The sequence below is a fragment of the Lontra canadensis genome, unplaced genomic scaffold (assembly GCF_010015895.1).
Source record: "Lontra canadensis isolate GAN:19392208 unplaced genomic scaffold, GSC_riverotter_1.0 scaffold97, whole genome shotgun sequence".
Lineage (NCBI taxonomy): Eukaryota > Metazoa > Chordata > Mammalia > Carnivora > Mustelidae > Lontra > Lontra canadensis.
In genome coordinates this window covers 4627735-4653146 of record NW_022631091.1, presented here as the reverse complement: position 1 = coordinate 4653146, position 25412 = coordinate 4627735, and the positions used below count along the sequence as shown (strand labels likewise).

Genomic DNA, 25412 nt, shown 5'->3' with positions numbered 1-25412 from the left:
TGTGGGGATGGAAGGGTGCCATGCCTTGCCTGTGAGGAGCATTGTTTTGGGGAGAGGGCAGTGGCAAGGGGACAGGGGTGTGGGCATTTGGGTGGAACAGGGTTTCCTAAAATAATGAGGTTTCTGTTTGTATTTATTGTTAGTGGGGTTTGTTAGTTTGGGGGAGAGGGAGAGGGTGTACCTTGCCAGGGATGTTGTGGGACAGGATAAAGATGAACAGTCCAGGTTGAATGAGGCTGAGCTAAGGGGTTCCCAGCAGGCTTTCCCTTTGGAAGGCAGAGGACCTAGAGAAGAAAGCCATCAGAAGGGACCCACTCTGCAGGAAGTTCTGGCTGGGAGAAGCCGCGTGATAATCACACTCAAGAACTGCGGGTTTTTGTCTTTGTGTGTGTTTTCATCCCTGGAACCAAGTCAGTAAGGAGTAGCCTGGGGTTTGAATGGGATCACGAGGCTACAAGGTCTTCTTTGGGACATTATTAAGGTGCTAAATGTGAAAGTACTCTTCAACACGATCTATAATCGGGCAGAGGTGGGAAGATGCCAAATGGACGCTCAACGGACAGTGGCTGGTTTCTGCTCTGACACGTTTAGGGTCTTTGTTTCTGTCTCGCTGCGTGAGAAGCCACAGCTGTCTGAGTTGGTGAAGTACCGGAATCCTGGCAGACTTTTTGATGTTTGTCCATAAGAATGAATTCTGGATTCTGTAAGAATGGAAAAATGCCTAAATGTATACAGATGTGTCTTAATTGTTGCACATTTATTCCCCTTTTCTTTTTGCCTTTCCATTTGGTCTCCTCTGGGTCTAACAATCAAGTTGTCACATAAAGGCTGGTGTGTCCAGTTCCTGTTTCTAGGAACGCTGGTTTTATTTTTATCATCCCAAAAAAGCAAATCATGGGTTGGAAGTTGGATATCCTGGTTCCATTCCTGTCCATTTGGGTTTTACATTTTGGTCCGCACTGACTCACTGGTTTGCTCAGTAACGCACAGAGCAAACTCTTATTAAAGACATTGACAGTTGCCAGGTGTTGCCCTGGCCTGGCCACGGTCCATGAGGAGTTCACCAACCAGGAGAGGGCCTCCTGGAAGCAGGCTTATTAGTGCTGATGTCCAGGGCTCGTAGGTCAGCGGTCATGCTGCCTTCGTGTCCGGTCATGCCTGACCCCCCTCATCTGCCGTCCACCTTTAAATGTTGACCTCTGACCTTGTCCTCAGGCTCAGGGCTTCAGCATATCACGGCTTCCAAAGTTGCTGACTGGGATAGAAAGCCATATCTGCACTTGGAGAACCCAGATCCTTCTAGAGAGAATGGAGAATTCCGCTTTGCATGGGTGTACACGTGCACATGCATGTGGGCGTGTGTGTGTGTGTGTGTGTGTGTGCAGGGCAAAGTCAAGAAGTCATGCTGTGACAGACTGGTATACGCTTCAGTTTTCTGGAAAAAACAACTCACCTTGTCTGCACTTGGTGCTGTGTTGGAGAGTGCAGGAGAGGTATCTCAGCAGAGAAGAGGCCTTGAGAATACTGCCTTAAGCCACCGAAGAGTCAGAAAGTCTCCCTTCCTTCCGTCCTGGTCCTGTCTCTCCACGGACTCTGAATGGCGCAGGGCTATAAAAGGGAAAAAGCACTTCTTGGTCAGGACGGAGGGGACCGAGGGAGCAAGGAAGAGGACATGGCAAAGATGTGGGACGCTGCTTTAGACCACAGCGCATTGTGTCTTTTTCACGTGTTCATAACAGAAAGTGTGTGTCTCCATGAAGGGTAGGCTCGAAATATGCTCGGCATCGCCCGCTAAGCCCTCGTGCTCTGGTTCTTGAGACTGAAGATCCTCTGTGACCAGCACTTGAACACACAGAGGTAAATAGATGGGATTCCTTTGAAGGACAAATGTGTGTGGCACACGGGAGCCACACGACACTGGACACACAGCTTCTTTGTACGGGCGTTAGTGAGACAGAGGTTGCTGAGGACGTGAGACCCGAAACACAATGGAAATGGAGGTTAAGTCAATTCACAGCCAACTAGCGGGTAATTATTAAGTCCCTACTCAGTGCAAATCATTTGAGGTCGTTGGAAATAATGAAGACTGTTTCTTCAAAGGACCTGAAATAAAGATCTGCATAGCTACCACGATGACCAGCAAAGCAGAGTTGTGAAATTTCCCTGCCGGGCCAGGGTGCCAGTCATGGTAGACCAGATATCCGTGGAGATGCTTTGTCTGTTTTCGCTGGTGTAGTTGGAAGGGCCAAAATCCACCCGCCGTGCTGTTTAAATGGGCTGGAACTGTTTAAGGGTGTTAATTTAAATTTCATAAAACTCCTCGTTTAGTTTTAAAAAACTTGCATGAACAAAGATAATCCCTAAAAATCTGAATCAGAGGCAGTGGAAAAAGGACAGTGTCTTCCCTCATGTCAATCCGATGTCTTGCCCTCGGTTAATTTTGCACATAAAACTTTTTCTATCCCTTGGGAAAGAAATACATTGCAACAAGATAAGTCAGCCAGGGGGCCTTCATGTAGGACGTGCTGTCTATGGCTAATAATACTGTATTGCCTGTTTGAAACTTGCTGAGAATGTGGATCTTAAAAGTCCTTCCTCCTCACAAGGGAAAAAAAAAATTGCAGGGCACTAGATAATTAAGTAAATGTTAGGATTTTGTTTACTAAAAAAGCAGGTTAAACCTGGGGAGATAAGCATCTCATCAATTAATATGTTGTTAATTTTTGTTTGTTTAAAAACAGCTCAGGCAGTCTGAGAAGGAAAGAAAAAAATAATTTTCATGAAAAAGGAATATTTCTCCCTTAAAAGGAAAACTCTTAGTTGTAATTCAAAACATTTTAATTTCCTTTTAAAATGTAAATCAAGCTCCTCCAGCTGATCTAAATTGGTCTAAGGGAAAACTCCACAGTGATAGAGTAGCTCCAGATCTTACGAAGGAGACAGAAGATGCCTAGCACTCGGATTTTATTTGGAGCATTTTCCACTTCCTGGAATTCTCTTGCTCATTTGCTGGCCAGCTTGTTGATTTGCCTCGCTTCCCTGTGCAGAAAGCAAGCTCGGTGAGTGCCTGAGGGAGGGAGCTTGTCTTTTTTGGTTCTATCCCTGAGACCAACCGTGGCTGACATGCGTGTTGAAGGTGCTCTCATATTTGTTTGGGAAATTCAAAGGTGAAAAGAAACAAAAAACAACAACGTGGTGCTTGTGGAAAGGGAACGTGGAAATGGAAGGCCACTCATTGAAAAGGACTTGGCCTGGGCCTCTGTGTACCGGGATCCAACCACACGGGGAACAGAGTCCAAGCTCTCGCGCACACAGCAAGCAGGAGAGCTGGGCAGAGCTTGCAGACTCAGTCCCTGCCTCGCGGCGGGAGCGCAGGGTGCTCTAGGGGCAGGAAGCTGAGCCCCTCTGAGGGACCACACCCAGAGGGGTAAGGAAGAGAGGTGGGAAGACCACTGCCTCCTGTGGTGGAGCCAGGCTGCTGTGTGACCAGGGCAGAGTCATCTGCCCACCGAGGACGGGTGGGAGGCTGAACCGAGATGGAGAGCATGCACCTGAGAAGTAGGGGAGACAGCAGCCATAGGAGCAGGTAACATTCCTTGGACTGGGTGGCTGATGAGGCAGCTCCTTGGTTCCTGGGTTGGAGGTGTGTGTGTGTGTGTGTGTGTGTGTGTGTGTGTGTGTTCAGGGCTGGTGATGGTGGTGCTGGTTCCTTGTCCAGAGAAAAGGATAAAAGAACAGAAAATGCTGGAATTGACACTGATTTGGTCAGCACTGTTGTTGGTACAGGGATCCCTGACTGGGTGGGTGCCTGCACGCTGTGATGGAGACGTGAACCCATCCTGCAAAGGAAAGAATCCACCCAGCATGGGAAGTACCAGATGCCACGAGAACTATGCATGGAGTTAAAATCAGGAGTCGACGGGGACAGTTCCTTTCATTCCGGTGGTCTGTGGGGGCTTCTCTGTGTGGGGGAAGTTGTCCTGGGGTCTGAACGGCCCATGCGGCCAGTAGTGCAGAGTGCCCCAAGCAGAGGGAGTCTCCGGTTACGGGACAGGAGGAGGGCCCCTGTCGTCAGAGCCTGGGCATGGACCAGAGCAGTGGTGTGGAGGGAAACCCACAGAGCAAACGGGCCAGTTGGGGCTTTGTAAGTTGGGGGAAAATTGCATATTATGCAGGAGCAAAGGGAAGCTGCCGGAAGGTTTTAAACTACTGGGGATTATGAGCTTTGTGATCTGAGAACCTCATTCAGGCTTCCGTTCGGTGAGTGAATGTTGGGGCTGTTGAGACAGAGGACACGTGGACACCTGTAGTAGGCAGGGCAAGAGACCGGGAGACCCGCGTGGCAATGAATTGTGGCTTTCGGAGCTGCTTGGAGGCAGGCGCAGGTGGGCTGGGTGTGTGGATGAAGGCAGGAGGAGGCCAGAGCGGTGCCTGCGCTTTCAGTGCGGCAGCTGGGCGCGGGCCGGACTGTGCGAGGGGAAGCCGGCAGTGCCGCCTGATGGAGTCACTAGCAGACAGCTGTGCGCTGCGGTGGCGTCCCCCGCAGGGGGTGTGGAATGACAGGGGGCTCTCTGGGCAGCCGCAGAAGGAGTGGGGTGGGAGATGAGGCTCTGTGACTCCTTGGGAGGAGAAGCCGCAGTTCTGAATGGAAACCTGCCGTGACTTGGGGGAGCAGGAGGGACAGAAGACTGTGTGACAGGAGCGGAAGGAAGAACCATGGAGAACCCAGAGGAGGACTGAGCCTGAGAGGAGGGGAGATGGCAGAGAAGGTGCCCTGGAATCAGGAGGGGGCACTGCTGCACGGAAGAAGCCAGGTGCCCCAGAGATCAAGTAAGTTGGCAGAGCCACCGTGCCCTCAGGGCCCTGTCCAGGGATTTTGAGTGCCGTGGCAGAGAGGCAGACCTGTTTTCCATGGGGCAGAGTCCCCGGAGACCAATGTGTGACAGGTGTAGCCGTGGGGCAGGAAAGGGGAGACAAAGCCCCGTGGCCTTCCACTGCAGGCTGGTGAAATCTGGCTTCTCCCCTGGTGGGATGGACCTGAGTGTGTTCCTTGCTGGGGAGGAGTTTGAAGGAAGAGGAGAAAGAGAACAGAGCAAGCCTTGGAGAAGATGGAGAAAGGAAGCCAGGGACACTGGAAGGGGGCCCTCTCTGCAGGGAGATCTGTGGAAGGCCAGTGTGGGTGCTGGGGGCGTCAGGTGCAGGGAAGGGCACCGTGGGAAAGTAGGAAGCTGACATGAGAGCCCCCACTTTGCACCCCCCCAGCAGTGAGCACCACAGGGGGCCCTGACGGTGCAGGCGCGTCAGTAACTGGACGGTCGGGCCAGTGACGGGAGTGACCCAGAGCTGTCCAGGAGGAAAGTCCAGGGGGTCCCGCGCAATCCCGGAGCCCGGGCCGCCCGCCGGCTGCGTGCAGAGAGCCCTTCGGGAGTAAAGTGCATGCGCTCTCCCCATGGGCAAACACCCGGAGGCGGGAAGTGTGGACGCTTGGAAGCTCTGAGTGCACATCTTGATGAAAACCGCCCAGCAGGATGAAACTGGAGCGGTATCTTGAAGGAGGCAGGGTGTGTGGTGTGCAGAGCTGGCGGGAAGCCCGAGGGGAGGAGCTGTGGCCGGAGAGCCTGAGAGAGAGAAAGAGAGAGAGCGAGAGAGCGCGGGGTCCGTGCGTCACGGGGAAGAGAGGCAGAAGATAAAGGCAGTGTGAGCAGTGGAGGAAAGACTGCCGAGTCTTCGTACGGAGGTCATTCTGTGTGTATCCTGGGGAGGGACAGGGGGTGCCAAGCACAGTGTCATTGCGTCATGTGATAGGCACGGTTCATCCAGTGCCCGTGTTCCAGTTGCTGTCCTACTCACTGGCAGTGGCTGTGTCCACAGACCTCCTCCTTGCCTCCAAGTGGGGTGCAGACAAGATCAAGGGCAGTTATTGACACCTTTCAGCAATGACAATTGAAGAGGGGTGCACAGGGGAAAGAACACTCTAGTGGCATCGTTGCCTGGGACAAAGCTTTCTGCGTGGTGTGACTCCCCTTCCTCCCGCCACCCCATCTCCCCTCCACTTCCTCCAGTGCCAAACTGCTTGTTGTGGAGAACTTCCCGCCACCCCCCAGTCCCCTCCTTTCCTTCCAGTTGCCATCCCCTGGCCTCTGGGAATTCCTGCCTTCTCCCTGGACTCGCTCACCGACCCTCATCTCTGCCCCCCAAGTGCCTGGGGCTGGTACTTTTCCACTTAGTGTGTATCTCCCTTCCTTCCCGTGGGCAGGAAGCATGTTTTATTCATTTTCTTAACCTCAATGCCTAGCACACTGCCAAGCAATTAGACAATAATTCTAATGAATAAGTAAGCGAAGGTGTTTAGGTGGGAGAATATGATCAAAATGGTCCTTTAGGAATGTTAGCCTTCCCAAAAGGAAAGCAGTAATGAAGTAAGTAACGTGGTGCTTGGATTTTAGCATAACTTGAAGCATCATCAGATTCATTTTTTTTCCCCATGTACTCCAAAAACACTGTTTGGCACCAATGACCAGGGCTTCTGAGCTACCAGGAATGCAGCTACGGGGAGCTCAGCGAGGGGCAAGCGCCACGAGCTGATGGGGAAGGAGGGAGATACGTGTTTGGAGCGTTTGGCTGCCTCTGTTTTATTTCCTGAGGCAGTGATAGAAAGCTTCTTACTTTGACAAAAACATTTTCTACAGTAGCAAAGAGAAAACGTTGCTTATGAAGGTATTTAAACAGTGCCATGTGTGTGGATATCATGAATTATTTATAAAAATATGAACATATTTGGACTTTTAAAAGTTGGTAAGTACTGTGTAAGAAGCAGTTTTGCCTGACGAGTAGGTCACAGCTGGAAAAAAGCATCATGAGTGTGTGGAATTCAAATTGTACCTATTCGTACATGATGTAATTATGTGTTTCTGCATTATAGTTTTAACAGCTTCCAAAATAAACATTTAAAATGATATCCGCAGGGCCTGATTACTATGGCTTCCTAGATTTGGTAATTATATATTTTATCGTTGCTGTCAGGATTATATCCATTTTCAGATTTTCTTTTTGTCCCAAGACCAGAAGTTTACTCTGCAAACATTCTTGTCTCATCGATCATCATGCCTTTTTAGGATAATACTCATTGTGTCTCATGATTAAACATTTCCAACTATTTTAAGGCAGATTAAGGGAAGACGTCGTTATAAAACCTCAACAATTAAAACAGTGTGGTCCCGGCATGTGAATAGATAAACCAGTGCATTGGAATAGAAGAGTCTTAAAACTGACCCAGACACATGAAGGGATTTAGAATATTTTAAAAGTATTATCTTTTCTAGGGGTTAAAAATAGACTATTGAGTAAACTGATTTGGGGACAACTAGGAAGTTGTGTAGACAAAAACAAGATTAGATCATACCTCTTCCTGCACCTCCAGAAGAAATTCCAAATAGCTCATATGTTTAAATAGTTTTTTTTTTTTTTTTTTAAGAAACCTAAGACAAAAAAGTGAGGTGATTCTTTCCTAGCCTTGGAATGGGGGTGACCCCTTCAATGTGATTCAAGATCCAGAATCCAGAAGTAGTCAGAGAAAAGACTGATGTGTGAATCTATAGTAACAGACTTTCTGTGACCCTCAGTACCATTAGTAAAGTCCTGCTAGATTCCTGGAAAGCTGCTCTATGTGAGCTCCTGGCCTTTCTGCCGGTGGCCATTCAACTCCCGCCTGCGCCTCTGAGCTCTAGCAGCGTGAGATTTCTTGTAGCTGTCCACCGTCCACCCTAGAAGGAAGCACACTGAGTGCTCCTGTCACAGCATTGAGCTCACACTCCAGATACAGACAGAGCTCCTGGAAATGGTTAAGTCAAAGAACCTAATAAAAAATAGTCAAAGGAAATAAACAGATCGTTCTAGAAAAAGAAATAAATGATTATGTAAAAAGAAAAAGAAAAAGAAAAAGATTCTCAACGTCATTCATGATAAAATAAATGTGATTTGAAATAACACCAAGGTAGCATTTTCACCTGTCAAATTTGTAAAGATTAACAAACTTGCTAACACACCACTGGCACGTCTGTGAGGGAAAAGGTGTTCCTGTATATTCCTGGCGGGAGTATCAACGGGTACAACCTTTGAAGCAGGCAATTTGACGGTATTGATCAGTATTAAAAATGCATGTACCCAATGAAGCAATAATTCTCCTTCTGGGAATTTACCGTTCAGATATGCTTACGCATAGGCAGGGTGTTAAAGTATTACAGCACCGTTTGAAAGAGAGCATTGAAAACCATGTAAAGTGTATCCACGGGGCCTGCCTAAATAAAATTTGCCCCAGTGATAGAGATGCACACGAAGGGTCTCCCAGTTTCCTGGCTGTGGGCAGAGAGGAAACGTGCAGCAGCGCGAACACGTTCCTGTGTCAGAAAGGACAGGAGGCGCGTGTTCTTGCCTTTGTTTGTACTTGCATATGGGAACCAGGCGGACCCCCGGCAAGGCACTGACCCGTCCTGCTCGGTGGCATGGGTGGGGACAGGGAGCAAGAGGTGGAGAGAGACCCCCCGTATATCCTTTTCACACGTGTTCAGTTTTGAGTAACATAATTTACCTATTTGAAAATTGAATTGCCAAACAGTGACTTTCCGACACGCCGTTTCGGGTTGGTCACCTGCCCTGTGGCTGAGGAGGTCCCCCTCCTTGTTGTGACTTTTGTCACCTTCCTGTTGAGGTCTTCTTTGATTTTTCAGGCCTGAGGCTTGTTCACTCTGTCTTCCTCTAGCCTCCCACTAATTCTGCATAAGATCCCCAAATGTCGAACCATGAATATTAGAAGACAAAAAACAAAACCGCAAGCATCAGTCTCCTCGTGCCTCATCTTACCAGCTCCTTTTCAACGTCACCCAGCGCTTGGCGGGGGGGAGACACTTCTATTTTCATGTAGTGTCTGACTCGGGAACAGTGTGTGGTTCCCACGGAAGATGTGAAGTATTGTTTAAACCCTTGGAGAGCTGCCCAGCCGGCTTCAGCTGGTAGAAATCACTACGTTTTGGCAAGAAACGGAGTGTCTCCCTGGGAAGACGCGGGCTTTGCCTCCTGGTGCTCCTCTGCTGAGTGGAAACGGAGCCTCGAGTGCTCTTGTCCGCACCGTCTGCAGCCGCGGCTCCTATGCCTCCCCCCAGGCCGCGCCGACGTGACTTTTCCTTCAGGGCAGAGGCAGGGGACTCATGCGCTGGTGCATCTCCGGCGGACGTTGGCGGGGCCGGGGCGGGAGCCGCTGCGACCCGGTCCCTGACCCCGGAGACCTCTCCTCCTGTGGGGCCTTCGCGGAGGCGCCGAACTCCTCAGGTCCTCCAGTGCCATCTCTTCCCTGATGTTTTTCTGGGTGTGAGGTTAATACTCACTGTTTCTCCAAGTGTCCGAGTGGGGCTCTTCCTTCCTCCCGGGGTGGCGGCCAGCCCTGCCGACGTCCCCGTGTCCTGCTCTGTACCCCGATGCTGTCTTTGTCTTATCACTTAGTGTCACTTCCTCCGAGTCCAGCGTCGGTTTTATTTTAGCTGCTGCTTCCTTCCCAGTTACTGGACTTTGTGAAAACCCTTTCGTAACCTCCCATGTCTGCCTTCCGCCCTAACGAACTTCCCCGACGCCCAGACTCGTGCTGCTGGGGTCTTCACCTGCCGCACAGCGGAGGCCCTGGGCGCGTCCCCACCGTCCGCTCGCACTCATCTGGGGCTCCTTCTTGAAGGCACTGTTTTCCCCAGCAGCCTGGGCTGTTCAAGGAAAGCCCTGATGACTCTTGCGGCACCTCCTGCCCCCCTGCCCGCCAGGATGGGGAAGGGGAGTGGGAGGTTGAGCCCCACAGAGGCCTTCAGGGCCTGTCACTGGGGAAGTCTCTGTGTTAAAGGCGCTCCTGGTCCGTGTTCCTGCTCCCGCCCAGTTCCGTCTCTCAGGAGACTCTGCCGTGTCTGTGGAGTTTTGACACCTTCTGTGTTTCGTAACTGTTCTCTTCTTTTTATCAAATGGGCCGTCGTGAGGAAATTTGTCATTTTTTTTCCTAAGTGGCCTTTTCATCCTTTTGGTTTCCTGTTGGAACGTATCGCAGGTGTCCTCGCCGGATCCTGGAGAGCCAGAATCACTGACTCGTTGTGTCTGGGGCGCGGCCTGCTGGGAGGTGCCCTGTACCGCCGGCGGAGTGAGGGGCTCCGTCCTGGGCGCGGGGCGACCCGGACGCTGCCACGAGGTGGACACAGGCCTCCTCCGAGAAGAGCTGTGAGCGCAGAGAGGGGCCAGCGTCGACTCTTGCTCATTCTGCCCTTTGTTGACGCAGGGCTGGCTCTTCCCAGTATCCCTCATGCCTTGGGCTTGGCAGCTGGGCGGTCAGAAACAGCAGGTGGTTCGACGGGTCGAGCCGTGGCCGTGGGTCTCCCAGGGACGCAGGCCAACATGGCGCTCGCAGGCCAGGGAGGCCCGCGCTGGAGCGCTGATTCACCTGTCGCGGGGTTGGTGTGAGGATGACAGGAGATAGGGTATATCGAGCGTTGGCCAGAGAGCCTTGAACAAAGGAAGCGCCAGAGCACGTTGGCCGTCCTCACCGTCTTGGACTCCCCCAGGAGACGGTCTTCCATGAAGGGGCAGCATGGCGGCCCCCACACCGACCTTTGCAGGTGGCAGGGAGCTGGAGGACGAGGCTGCCAGAAGCATCCTTCGGCTGGCAGAGGTGTTTCTTTCTAGTTACAGGAAGCACAGCTGCTGGAAACACTGATACCAGGAAATGGGCTGGAGCCGTAGAGCAATTCCACTTTCTTGGCAAGGAATTAAAGGACAATGTGTTGAAAATAAAAGGGAAGAATTTTTGGAAAGAGAAAGAGCTAGAGAAAAAAAAAAGTGATTGTCATTAGAATTCTTCCATTTAGGGGCATCTGTTTCTGGAGTGGCTGTTACAGGCATTTTCCCCGTTTGCGGATCCTTGGCACTTTCGACAGACGTGACCTCCCTTCTCCTGTGTCTCTGAATTGTTCACATCCACTCGGCCTGACTAAGGAGGAGTGTTTCTTGGGGGCCTCCCTGCTGCTTGGAGTCCTTGGCGGGAAGGCCCGGAGGCCCTGGAAGGACTCAGGTGAGCCATGTGACTCCCGAGGAAGCAACGCACGTCTCTGGGCCGCTGTCCAGAGCACACCACAGCTCAGATTTGGTTGTATATTTAGCTTTTTTCTTTGCAGCTGGTTATTAATTTACTGTAGAATTCTGCAGACTGTTGGTGAGCGTTCTTAACTAATTACAGGAGTGGTCTTAGTCCTGTCTATCTACTCCATTTTTCTTTCCTAATTGAATTCGGTCTAACTTGAAGGAAGGTCAGAATGGACCCTTTAGCAATTATTTCCTTGAGGGTGCATTTTGAGTCTACATCTTATTTTATTTTATTATTTTTTAAAGCTTTTTATTTTTAAGGAACCTCTACACCCAGCGTGGGGCCCAAAGGTGCAGCCCCGAGATCGAGAGTCACATGCTCTACCCACTGAGCCAGCCAGGCACCCCCGTGAGTCTCCATTTTAAAGGCCTTTAAAAAAACATTCTACATCTGGTTTGCATTTATCTGAAACAAAACTTAGTGAGTTACATTATTTTAATTTAAAACTGCAAATAATCTGAGAAATTACACTTTTATCTGTAACGATATTTTTGAATTCTTTAATACCGTATAGTGGACATGTCTGTTTTTTTTTTTTTTAAGAATTTTTTTTTTTTTTTTTGAGAGAGAGCATGCATGAACACAAGCTGTGGGGAGAGGCAGAGGGAGAAGCAGGCTCCCTGTTGAGCAGGGAACCCAACTGGATGGGACTGTGGGGGCTCCGTCCCAGGACTCTGGGATCATGACCTGAGCTGAGGCAGCTGCTTAACTGACTGAGCCACTCACACACCCTGGACGTGTACATGTTTAAAAAAAAAAAAATATATATATATATATATATATATATAGAATTGGCTTCTGCTTTTCAGCAGGTCATAGTTCATAAACATTAAAAAGAATCCCATACAGTCACTCAGCAGTGCCTCCCTGGTGAGTGCTCCTCCCTTCTGTTCTCCGGACGGAGCACCGTGATGATGGCGTGTCCTTTTCCAGAGCGGCTGGCCGGCTCTTCTGTCCTTCACATCGGAAGCTTGGGGTCTGCTACCCGTGTATCTATGGCGACCAGCAGAGTGTGCGACAGGAATCATTCCCACAGTGTGCCACACCCTCAGGGAAGGATCCCAAGAAGGAGCGCCGTGCCCTGGAAACACGGGTTCTGGAGTCACATTTGGGCTCAGATCTGCACTCTGCCTGGCTTCGGAGAACCCGGTTTCCTGCTCTGAGAAAGGTGCTCTGCAGACATTAGTTCCCCTTTGGTAATTTTCCTTCAAAGGAGAACTAAATCTCTTTTAAGTCATAATACTTTGGGATTTCCTTGAATTGCAAAACTTTTACATTGTAATATTTTGGTTTTGATTCTGTATTAAGGATGAGAAGCTCAGCTTAGGTTTTTATGATAAAAAGGGGCTCCTGGGTGGCTCAGTCAGTGAAGTGTCTGCCTTTGGCTCCGGTCATGATCCAGGGGCCCTGGGATCCAGCCCCACATCAGGCTCCCTGCCCAGTGGGAAGCCTGCTTCTCTCTGCCTCTGTGACACCCCCCCGCCCCGCTTGTGCAAGCTCTCTTCCTCTGTCTGTCAAATAATTAAAATTAAATAGAATTTATAAAAACGAAAATATAAAGCCGTTTTCAGAAATCTTTAAAATACTGCTTGATTTTTAAAGGAAACGGATTCCATGACAGGTTCTTCAGGGAACATGATTGTGGCCCCGAGCTGGCTGCAGCCCGGCCTTCCAGGTCCGGTTCCTGGGCTCCTGGCCCTGCTCCTGGCGCCCCATCCTGGCCTGCCGCAGAGCTGCTCGCTGGCCTGTGCCCGTCTGGCCCATTTTCCAGAGAAGACGCCAGCGGGCTCCTGTTTTAGGATGTGACCTGCTGCTTAGCTTGCTGGGTGATTTTGCCTGGGTTCGTGAGGAGTGTCCTCGACCTGAAGCACCTGTGACACGTCGTCGGCGTGCCTCGTGGTTGTTTGGGTGGGGATTCGTGGCAGGCGGCAGTCAGGGAGCCGTTCGTGAGCGCTCCGTTGGTGACTCCTGTGGCTTCGCCCTGTCTGAGTGTGGTTGCGTGTCTGTGAAATCCTCGAAGGTCAGACCTCTGGCTCCAGTGCTTTTCTTCGGGACTCAGTTTCCCCGAGGAGAGATTGGGTAGAATTCCAGATTCTTCGTTTGGTCTCTCCTGAAAGCAGAGCTTGAGAGGTGATGTGAGGTCAAGGGAGGGTCACAGGCAAGCAGTCAAAGGCAAGTGGAGGGAGAGGGTGAGATACTCACGTTGAGATGTGGACAGAAAGGGCTTGATCCCAGCAGGGACTCCCTCCCAGACCCTGGCTAGAGGAGGTGGGGGGCAGGAGCTTCTACCCCTGGCCTCCTCCCTCACTGGGGAGGGCTGTTTGGAGGATCGCTAGCCCTGTACTTCCAGACTCTTCTTGCTGGAGGGCCACACGGGGCCCCCTTAAAGGGTGTGCGCCTAAGTAGCAGGTGGACACCTCAGGTGAGTCTCACCTCCCCAGGAGCAAGCCCCGAGGTGGGGCAGAAACCGGAAGTGGCCTGGGGGGCTGTGACCGGTACACCAGAGGCCTGTGCTGCCCAGAGAACTCTCAGAGTAGGCGACATTTATTGTCTTCATTCCATTTCTAGAGTCGGAGGTGTTTGACTTTTTAAAAAGTACTAATTTGGTTAAGTTCCAAGATTATTTTTCAGATCAATATAATTCCAAACAGTTGCATATATCCTTGGTCTCAAGGTGAAATTATGTTTCTCCAGAGGTAAAGCGTTTCATTGTTGAACAGCTAACTTAGATTCTCGAATGCTCTATAGGAAGGCAGGGATGTGGACAAAACATGTTTTGGAGAGGGTTTTAGCAAAATGAGAACAGAAAACATTTTCTGGTGAACACTCAAGGTTAAACCAGAACATTCTTTTCAGAGAGCATTCAAATCGTCAAGTTTCCACATTTTGATGTTCCTAGTCCTCCGCTTTTACAAGTGATTATTCTAGATAATATTTTAAAACTACATAGGGAATGTAGCTTTACTTATAAATTTGGCACAGAAGGGGTTTAGTTAAGTAAAAGAGTATCTTTATTATGGAATTTCTATGAATCAGAAGATTATATACAATAATTGATAAAATTATTGAGTGATGCTGTTAATTATTCACCAGTACGGTGAGAGCATAAGCCTCACGATAAAGAGACTACTTTAAAATAAATACCAAGTCATATTCTATGAAAATGTCTGTAGGGAACTACTGTCTGAGGACAGGGCAAACTTTCTCTGGAAAGGCCCACATGGTACGCATTTCAGACTCTGTGGGGTCTCCAGGGGTTGTAGCCACTCATCTCTGCCCTCGGAGCGAGAGAACACAGCACCTATGTGAATGACCTCTGCTTTCGTATTTCAGGAAATTTTATTTATAAAAACTGGCAGTGGACTCAAGCTTGCTGGCCCCTCCTTGTGTTGGAAGAATATTACTATTTTTGATGAACACAAATTTTTCCTTTTGGGTCTTTAGGAAGGCACTGTATTTCAGTAGAAAGAGTCCCCTGTCACTGAGGTCATGTTCATAGTTTGAGAACATGGGCACCACCCCAAACCTGTGGGACTTGCTGGCTCTTCCGCTGTATAGTGGCCCAGTTTGTTTGGGGCAGGGTGCTCTGCTTCCAGGAGTTCCACATCTGTGGGAAGTGGTAAGGGCAACATTTTCATGAAAAAGGAATTTGGGGGCTTTCCACCTAGAATTTGTATCAGTGATTTTCATTTTTTTAGTATCTTGTAGTCTTAAGTTACTACAAAGAACGAGGCAGAAATCAAAAGATACACGTAGAAGTGTGCACTTATCACTGAGAACCAGAGGACGTATGTGGACTTTCTTTTGGCAGAACCCTTTAAATCTTGCATGTATGTCGCGCTGGCTCAAAGAGATGCTCCTGCTGTATCCTTTCTTGTGAATAACTAGAACAGTGTGCAGGGAGGTTGATGCGTACTGCTCAGAATGGCCAGTTGATCCGGAAATCCCTGTCACATGCATACTTGTGTCTTTTCTTTTTTCCTGAAGTATTGACTAGTGACTCTAGTGAACATCTGGTAGCGCAGCCCTACTTAGTGTTTAGATATGTTAGGAAGACTTTAGCAGGGTTAGTGTACCGAGTGTGTAATGCGCTGTGCGGGTGACGTCTGACCACGTGTTATGTTGTGTTACAGTGCATCATCATATAGTGATGTGTGGGGGTAATGTATGAATGATGCGTTAAAGGAGGAGAAGCCCGATGGGAAACCTCTCTTCATGTGTATGATGGCCAGAGATAACCTCAGCAGGCAGGGTGGGTGACTGGGAAGGCCCTCCGCTCAGGGTGGATGATGGGGACTCCAGGTTAACGGGATTTCTCGAGAGTGCAGAATCCTAACCACTAGACCACCAGGGAGCGTCTTAACGGGATTTCTCTAAATGAGAATTCCTTCACAACTCTATTCAAACTGCTGTGCCCACTCTCAAGAGCTTACTGGGCAAAGATTACTTTAGAGAAATTGATTTCTATGTCTTCAACATTCATATCAACTCTTGTAAACCTGAATTTGCCTGAGAATGTCTGCCGGTCTGACAGCAATCTGCTAGTTCTGCTTGTCTGCTTTCCCTTTCAGGCATGCCCTTCTCCCATTTCCAGAAGAAGAAAGGCTTCCCTCTTTCCAACCTGGAATCTCACCATGATTTGTTGTAAATGTGGGGTACTAAACCAGGGCACAATCTGAGAAGGTTCTTCTCTGGGGAAGAATCCAGGCAGAACAAAGCAAGGAGAGCTTCTGTGGATGAGACACTGTATTTCACCAGGAACTGCAGAGCTACTATGTGTCTGTCCATCCATCCATCCATCCATCCATCTGTCCATCTGCCTGTCCATCCATATGTCCATCTGTCCACCCATCTACCCATCCATCCATCCATTCATCGGTCTGTCTGCCCATCCATCTATCTGTCAGTCTGTCTGTCCATCCATCCATCTGTCCATCCATCTGTCCATCTATCCATCCATCCATCCACCAATCTATATACCTGTCCATTTATCCATCCATCCATCCATCCATCCATCCATCCATCCATCCATCCATCCACCAGTCTATGCACCTGTCTATTTACCCATCCGTCCATCTACCCATCCTTCTATCCACCCATCTATCCATCCACCCGTCTGTCTGTCCATCCACCTGTCCATCCATTCATCTGTCACTTTGCGGAGCACTCTCCTCAGATGGATCTCTAGTGGTTTCTGTTTATTATTTAGAATCCTGTGTTTATGCATTTGTCTCCCCCAGTAGAACACACTTCGGTCCAGTGAATGCTTTGGAGGGGCTATTATTGTTGATGTGGTGGTGGAGCATGGCCAGTGATGTCCAAGACCCTGGGGAGCCTGTGGTCTGGTGGCCAGGGCCACCTATGCACATATAGCCTGTTAGACCCAAATGTATGCAGTGGCTGAACCAGTCTGGGAATTTGGGATGAGCTCCTTGAGGACAAGTCGGAGGGAAAAGACTGGTCAGCTAGTGTAGCCACTTGGTGGAGAGTGGGCTATGGGTGGGAAGGTGTCCTGGCACGGGAGCAGCAGGTGTGGGGGCCTGCACCTGAGTCTTGGGTCAGTGGTATCAGGGTTTGCTGCCTTCCTAGTGTTTGCTGCCTTCCCAGGGTCAAAGCGATATGTCACAGGGGGCAGAGGAAGCATACACGTGTGTTTATGATGGCTTCCCTGACAGAGAACAAAGGAAGCCCAGTTCACAAGAGGGCATGGCCCTGAAGTGGGGATGTGGAGTCCAGGAGGCAGGTGCTGCTGGGCTGCTGTGCGGGTGGCAGACCCAGTGAGCTGGACAGTTCCATGGAAGCCACACTTGACATTGATTTTCTAAATTGTTTTGTATTCATGATCTCATTTGGTTCTTAAGACAGCCAAAGAAGACAAATCATAAGCAAAGTAAGGCCCAGAACCTAAGACCTTGGCCCTGTACTGGGTCCACTGAGGTGCTATCCTGGGGCCTTGCCGTGCCCTAGGAGATGTGGGCTGAGGGAGAGAGCAGATGCTGGCTGCCCTTACACGTTATCACCTGTGGTGGACTCCCTCTGCCTCCTGATCTGGCTGTGCCAGGGCCAGAGTGTTTTCCAGATTACTCAACTGTAACTTTTAAAACACTCACTTCTGATGATTTTAGTTGTTTTACACAGAAACCTTTCAAAAATGTTGGGTGCTTTTATTGTATTTTTCCTGTCTTTGAGCAGTGATTGTTGTTCTTCTATAGCATGGAAATGCCTTTCAAAGAACTCTTGAGGCTTGCAGATGTATTTGCGGCTTGGATCATAATTAAGACAGTTATTCAGTTTATCTTTTTTCAGTTTATCTTTTTTCCAACTTTTAAGGTTTTTTTTTTTTTTTTCCTCTGTGAGTCCATGAACATCAGTCACCCAGTGCTGGGTGCCCCCCATGCTGCTCTCAAAAGCTCGCCTCTCCTCTGTCCCTAGGCAATGTGTTGGCATCCATCTCCCCTGGTCAGGTAAAGCAGATGACCACATTTGTGGGTAAGCTTGGAGCCCTGTACAAGGGAACTGCAGACGAGCGTCTGGACAAAGTACAGCCCTGCTTGTTGACACTCCTTCTGACCGTGTGGACAGTGGTAATGGGACTAGTGACCTTGGATGGGTGATAGTTATTTTGTCTGTGTGCATTCTCAGTATTTTCTGGTAGGGTGCAGGGCAAAGTAACAGCCAATATAAAGTTATTGTAGTTATGGGGTGAATTATATTATTTTCTGGCAAACTTATAGACTACTTTATATCACTATTTTTTTAAAGGATTTTATTTACTTGTTTGACAGAGAGAGAGTGAACGAGAACACAAGTGGGGGTGGGAAGAGCAGCAGGGAGAGGGAGACGCAGGCTCCCGGCTGAGCAGAGACCTTGACATGGCTCCATCCCAGGACCCTGAGATCAGGACCTGAACGGAAGGCAGATGCTTAACTGACTGAGCCACCCAGATGCCCCAGTCAGTAATTTTTATAAACAATGTATAAACTTTATTTACACAAGCTATGGTTGATCTAAATCTGTATCTTAGGCAAAACCCTTGTATGGTTTATCACAACTTTGTTGTGTGTGCCTGCCTTCCACACGCAAGAATGTGATGAACAAGGAGGCTTAGAAGGCAGGCAGTGGAAGAGAGGCGCAGCAGCTACTGGCAGTTAAGAGGTAGGTGCGGATGATTACATGAAAGTTCTCCTTCGTTTTTATTTTGTTTTTGTGTTCTTTACATTTTCTTTGACCTAAAGTAATGAACTGCTCTTCTTACCATTTTGGGGTTAAGGAGAAGCTTGTTTGAATTTGGGAATCTAGTTGATAAGGTAACATGGAAGTTTTACTTTTAAACCTTGTTGGGGAGGAAAAAAATTTCCTCTGCTCTTCAAGGTTTTTCTAGATGGTCTAAGAATCAAATTGACATGAGACAGATCAACAGGAGAAAATAAAAAGTTAATAAATATACCTCCTGTCCACATGGGAGAGACCCAGGGAGATGGAATTACTCCCCCAAATGGCTGAAGCTGTCACCTAAAATACACTCCAGGTAAAGACAAGAGATGGGACACAGGAGGTGACCAGAAAAAGCACAGTAAACAAGTGTGTGATTGTTATACAGATTTAAGTCATTGCCTTCTAGAGATTTAAAGTCCTCTTCCTCTTCCTGGTGCTGAGGGAGACCCCCTTAAAAATGGAGATTTCCCTTATACATGTAAATGTCTCTTATAATAGGGTGACTTTTCCATGGTTTCAGAGCTTTTCTTGTGTTGCAGTTTCTTAAAAATAACCAGTTTAGAATGATCAGTAAGCCAAAGAGGCTTATCTTGGGGTGATAAAGTTTACTCTCCTACCCTCTTTATAGACCAAGAGTAATATAGATGTACTTGTGTCATATGTTTACTAAGTAATGCATTATGATTGGTGATTTGAAAACAGTGTAAAACTTTAATATTATATGTATATTAATACAGAAACAGAAAGGTATACAATTTTTAAGAGATTAAAGACCCTGGTAAATAAAAGCCATCAGAATTTTTGTGATTTGAAAATCTCTTAGCAATTTAAAAACATTTGCGAGGTCTAAGAATTTCACATTGAGTCTGCATTTCTTGTAGCCTCATGGGAAATAGGGTGAGGCATGCGTTTTGAAGAAGTTTGATTCATCCAGCGCCGCCCAGATCATTTTCCCTTTGCTTTTTGTCTTCAGTAACCACAGTCGAGAACAATCATAGGTGCCTCTTCCTGTAAAACTAAAATCAGTCCCTGAGTTTTCGGCTTACAAATGAAGGTCATGGATGAAAAGTCATATAGCAGCAAGTCCTGCTATAACGGTGTCAGAGCTTCTCCCATGACCGGACTTTGAATGCTGTATAGCGTGGACGTCTGCCTCTCCATCTACTGGCTGTGGATGGCAGGCAAGGCACTGCATTTCTGAGTGTTCTCCCTACTCTGTAAAATGGGATTCTTATTATCCTGAGGCTTCCTTCTCTCTTCTTTCCCTCCCTCCCTCCCTTCCTTATCTTTTTGCCAGGATAAAGATGACATAATGAATGTGAAAGTGCTTTGTAAACTGTAAAATTCAGCACAAATGTGATGCACAGTTAAGGCATTGTTACAAAATCTGGGGGACACGGAACATAGAAGTTAATAATTCTCTTTGTTACATAACGTTTGAGTGGCAATTGTGTGTTCTGGGTACTCAGAGACTCTAGTTCTCCCTTAGCATAGTACTTAATTTGCCATTGTTGTTCACATATTCTATTTTAGATTGCTAGGTAGGCAACTAAATACATACCTTATTATACAGTGTGGGTGTCGTGTGGGTGAATTAACCTTGGGATGACGAACTTAACTTTTACCAATTTTGACTGGTATATACTTAAATGATCAAGTTTTAAGATTTTATAGTATATGCTTTAAAAAATTTTTATTTTATTTTTGCATTTATCTCGTAGTTATGTTAACAACAGAAAATACAGAGTAAGTGTTCTTTCCTAAGCACTGGTACAGATGAGCTGATCTGGGCACAGGAATAAGGCTTAGGAGCATTCTTTCAGAATGCCGTGCTACAGTGGCAGTTAATTGGTATAAGGAAATTATTTTTCTTTTAAAGCTAGATTTTCTTTGATACAAAAATGACTTGAGCCCTTCCTTCTTCCCTTCCTCCCTCCCTCCCCCCCTCCATCCCTTCCTCTTTGTTAAAATCCCTTTATATTTAGTTTCTGTTTGCATTTGGTTTTGACTCCTAAGTAACCAAAATTGTAACTTGCTTATAAATGAAAGGGAAGGACGGATGTCCTGCATTATTAAAATTGTTTCCAAACAGAAAAGGTTAATAGTTTTTTTTTGCGGGGGCGGAGGGGGGAGGGGGAGGGGGGGGAGGGATGCAAAAAGTAAGTGGCTTCACACTGAGGCATTTCACGTAAGACACAGTCTTGGTCTCACTCTTGGTCTGATTAGATAACCCATTTTGAGTTGAACCTTATCAGCCAGTGTAAGGAAATTCTGACCCATTTTTAGAGGAGACGTTATTGACAGCATTTACTAAGAGCCAGTACTGGACGGAAGAGATGAGGAGATGCAGACTGAAATAAATACCTTGTGGGGAGATAGGATTATGGAGAATAATTGCTAAAAAGCATTTTCTTACTTCAAGAGGTAGAGACAAGGCACATTTTTAGAAATTATCTTTTGGCTGTAGGGAAATTTGAGCCAGATTTTGCCTTCTGCTTTGGCACTCTGCCTTTGTTGTAAATATCATTCCCTGGAGAATTCAGTGATGACTTAGGGAAGGCTTTAGCACAGATCTGGGAGGATCTCCTGCCCGCGCCAGGGAAGTGTGTCGTCAGTATCGGAGGGTGCCTCTGTCCTGGCTCATTGTTTCCCCAGCCTCGGACAAGAAGAAGTCTGTAGCATTGGTACAGAGCCTTTTACCTGCCATCAAACGTGATGCCTTTGTCTTTCTGATGCTGTTTTGCCGCGTGGTGCATACGTGCGCCACAAAGTATTTAATGAGTGTTGACTGGGTCGTCGCGGCAGACGTGGCTAACTCCGACACCCGTGTATGTTACCACCGCCCACCACAAAGCTCCATTTCTGGAGATGGGGCATTCAGTCACTCACAGTCGTGTAAGATCTGTGACCATCTCAGCAAGGCAGGCCTGAATGGGGAGTGCTGAGGACATCAGAACTTGCAGGCCTGGGCCTGAGGCAGATGGCTGTGCCTTGAAAGGTTTTTTGTTTTGTTTTGTTTTTCTTAGGCCATCCCTCTTCTTTGCCCCTTCATGCGGTACAGTGCGTAAGGCAGTTAAAGGACTGGGACCTGGGACCTTGCACCTCTGACCCCACCTGCGGCCTGTCATCTCTTGTCTGCAGGAAATCAGTTGCATAGGAAATCAGTTGCATAACTTCGTTTTGCCGCACTTAACCCCATCTGTAGGATAGAATGAGCAGTGCCTTGTTCAGAGGATTAAATTAGCAAAATAATAGGTGCGTAGGACAGTGCACTGAATACTTAATCAGCGGTTACTTTTCTTTTTTTATGGAGGACTTCATTACTTCATTACTTCATTACTTCATTACTTCATTACTCATCTCAGGTGTGGTCATAGCCATCTTGCTAAAGGTAGGCTGCTGTTTTACATAAAGCTGGTTTTATGGGCGCCTGGGGGGCTCAGGCAGTTAAGAGTTTGTCCTTAGCTCAGGTAATGATCCCAGGGTTCTGAGATCAAGTCCTGTATCCCTGCTCAGCGGGGAGCCTGCTTCTCCCTGTCCCTCTGCTGCTCCCACTGCTTGTGTGCACTCTCTCTCTCTCTCTTTCAAATAAACAAGAAAATAAATAATCTTTAACAAATAGATTTAGAGCTGTGAGGTGACCTGGAGATGGTCACTCAGCCCCCTGGAGGTGCTGACTCACTGCCATGCCCTCTCCATAGACCCCTGGTCTTCTGAGGTGAGGGGGCCGGGCCAGGGGCTGGCTTGGGAGGCAGGAAGTTTGTACAGTAGGTAGAATGATGCCTGATGAGAGTAAGCCACAACGTCAGGAGGAGGCTCATTTCTGTACCTCCAATTAATTTTTCATAAATGTGTTCATGTGGTGCATAAACAGTCTGTCCAGTTTTTGCAAAATTATTCCCTGTGTAGCAAATTTCCCAGTTTGAATAGTGAGTTTTGCATTTACTGTGGGAAGTAGACAGGGAACAGACAGCTGCTGTTCCTGGGATTCACTTAGAGCCTTGCCATGGAACTTCTGGAATGTGAGGTTTCCTGTAAGGGCTGCTCTGCCGGCATTCTTCCTTGTGAAGATTTTCCAAAGAGCTGTAAATTAGGACAAGATTAAAGTGCTTTTTAAATGATTGATGTTGAATCCTCATAACTCTCTATCAGTGGAAAGACTATAGATTCCACAAATATAACTTATCAAATTATGTTTCTGTATTTTCACCCTCAGTTTCGCTCTTCTGAATAATTGTCCTAATTTCGTTTCGAGGGGCGTAACTGAGGGTATATGTATGTCGTGTGTCAGGATTTTCTTTGCAAGTGGCCGATGTTCTCCTTGTATGTTTGCTAGTATGATACAGTGTGTGGGAGTGAACGTATGGGATCTGCTTTCCAGGATGCGTTCAACCCAAGGATAAGAAATATGGGATTCTTTTTATACGATGCATCATATGACCTAGGTGAACATACCAACATGCATGTAAATGTCTGTCTACAGACAGAATTAGGCATTTGCAATTTGTAGAAAAATAAAGAACAAATGCTAGGGGACATCCTGGAGGTCGTGGGAACGGCTTGCACTACACTGAGTTGCTCACACAATGACAACACTCTGCTTGTGGTGCTCCCAGTTATGGTGAATGTTTACTCTTCGCAACACTGCATCCCGGCAGCTTACTGTAATTGTACAGTAACATTTTTCAGTTACGAAAACAGAGTCTGTGATTATTAAATTAGAATATGATATTCCGATCCCTTTTTTTTTTATAAGATTTTTTTTATTTCTTTGACAGACAGAGATCACAAGCAGGCAAAGAGGGAGGCAGAGAGAGGAGGAAGCAGGCTCCGCGCTGAGCAAAGTGCCCGATGCGGGGCTCCATCCCAGGACCCTGGGTTCATGACCTGAGCTGAAGGCAGAGGCTTTAACCCACTGAGCCACCCAGGCGCCCCTCCGATCTCTTTTATTTTTAGTTTATACTTATTTCTCAGGTGGTTACTAAAGATATCTTAAATTTACAAAATGCATAGGTAAGAAATGTTTAGATCTGTCACAGATCCCTTTTGGAGTAAATTAAAAGAGCCGTAAATATACCGGAATATCCTGTAATTACAAATCTGTTATGATACTTGCTGTGGCCAGATGTTGCCTCAGTTAATTGTCTACAGATACGAACCTAAGAATTTTTGCAAGTTTCCTTACCTGATCTCCAATGTCTCTAAGTGTACATTGAGTAACAAGCAGTATATTATTGAACTCCCCCTCCTTCCTAACAACTGTGAACACACACACACACACACACACACACACACACACACACACACACTTGACTCTGTGCTGTGGAGACTAATCCAATCTGTGATGGTGTGATTATGCCAAGACGGAATTGGTGCCTACATTCAGTCTCCTGAAATGATAAATAAGAAGTAGTTCTCAGGAAGATTATAACGAGGAAGATCCCTTTGGGGAGCTTACCTTCTTCTGATGCCTTTTATAAATCCATTCTCTAGGCTAGGTGTGTACCCAAGACACTAGTTTATTTTGGGATCTCACTGGCCTGCTCATCTCGGCACTGGAGTGCATCTGAACACCTTTCTAAGGAGAAGACCGCCCCCAGCCCCCACCTCCACCCGGAAGCCCCTCGCTGCTTCTCAGCCCTTGTGAGGTGGCTCTGCTGGGTGTGGGACTTGGCTACCCAGGGCCCCCTTCCCTCTCTCTCCACTCTTGATGAAGGCAGGTGGGTCTTGTTTTAGTACCTGGGGGAGCCGTAGCCCCCCACGTTCAGGAGGTGATGCAGTGATGGCCACATGCATGCTTGAGTTAAGACAGGCCACAGTCCCGTGGGCTCACCTGGACCGTGTCACGTGGGCCCTGTCCATGTGCTCATCCTCCTGACAGCAGGGGATGCTCTATTCTTCTGGAAGGAGCAGTCTGCTTCTCTTCTCTGGACACGGAGTCGTGTGAACGAGCGGTCTGCATTTCTGCCGTAACTGCTGAAAGTTTGTAGTCAGATTTCTGGCTTATCCGTAGTGTGTGTTTCACTTTCTGAGTTTTATGTTTTGTCTTTTCCCTGTTCCTGCTCTGTTAGTTGCCTCTTCTTTTTGCCCACTTTCTCATTTCTGTTGCGTGTGGGTTTCCTTGTTGTCTCCCTGGGCTTTGTGTATACTGCTAATGGCGACCAGACAAGGTAAATGACTCATCTGCTCACTAGTCAGTAGTCCTGACAGGGGAGTGTATATCCTGCTTTACATCGGAGGACCTGCCTAGGTCATCTAGGACTGTGGTTCACCTGTAGGTCTCTCTCCCAGAAAACCCAGGCTCGTTATACCAACCACCCCCTGCTCTTTCTCAGCGAACCATGACTGCAGTGTAACCACTCATGGTGCTCCACAAACACACGTGAACTTCCCTGGGCATCGCTGCAGACACATCCGTACCACAAGCCAAACATCCCCACCTGCAAAGCCGATCCCGATGGGGAGGTTCTGGAAGTGCCCTGGGCCCCATCCCAGATTTGCTGAATCAGAGCTTGGAGAGTGGGGCCCAGCGCCCGCTGTGCCATCTCTACTTTGAGAACCACTCAGAACATTCATTTTAGAAAACAAAAACAAAAAAACAAAAAACAAGGGGCGCCTGAGTGGCTCAGTGGGTTAAAGCCTCTGCTTTTAGCTCAGGTCATGATCTCAGGGTCCTGGGATCGAGCCCCGCGTCGGGCTCCCTCTTGAGCGGGAAGCCTGCTTCCCCCTCTGCCTCTGCCTGCCAGTCCACCTGCTCATGGTCTCTCTCTCTGACAAATCAATAAATGAAATCTTTTAAAAAGGAATAAATTGTTTTGTTTTTTTTTTGAAATAACAGATCCTTTAAAAAAATAAAAAGATCCTTCGTCTGTTTACATTTGAATTCAATTGATAAGGATTCAGTTTTTATACACAGCTACAAGAAAATGTCTGTTCTGGGAAAAGAGGAATTTTTAAAAATAAAAATAATCTAAATTATTCCTATTCTCCAATACTCTAAACTACCATTCCCTATTTCCTTTGGAGACATAAA

The 25412-nt window shown here is 47.7% G+C and overlaps 1 protein-coding gene across 4 annotated transcripts in view; it reads left to right on the top strand.

Moving 5' to 3' along the window:
- The window catches only part of PDE10A (phosphodiesterase 10A), a 569965-nt gene that overhangs the window by 274515 nt on the left and 270038 nt on the right, over nucleotides 1-25412 (top strand). The window lies entirely within an intron of this gene.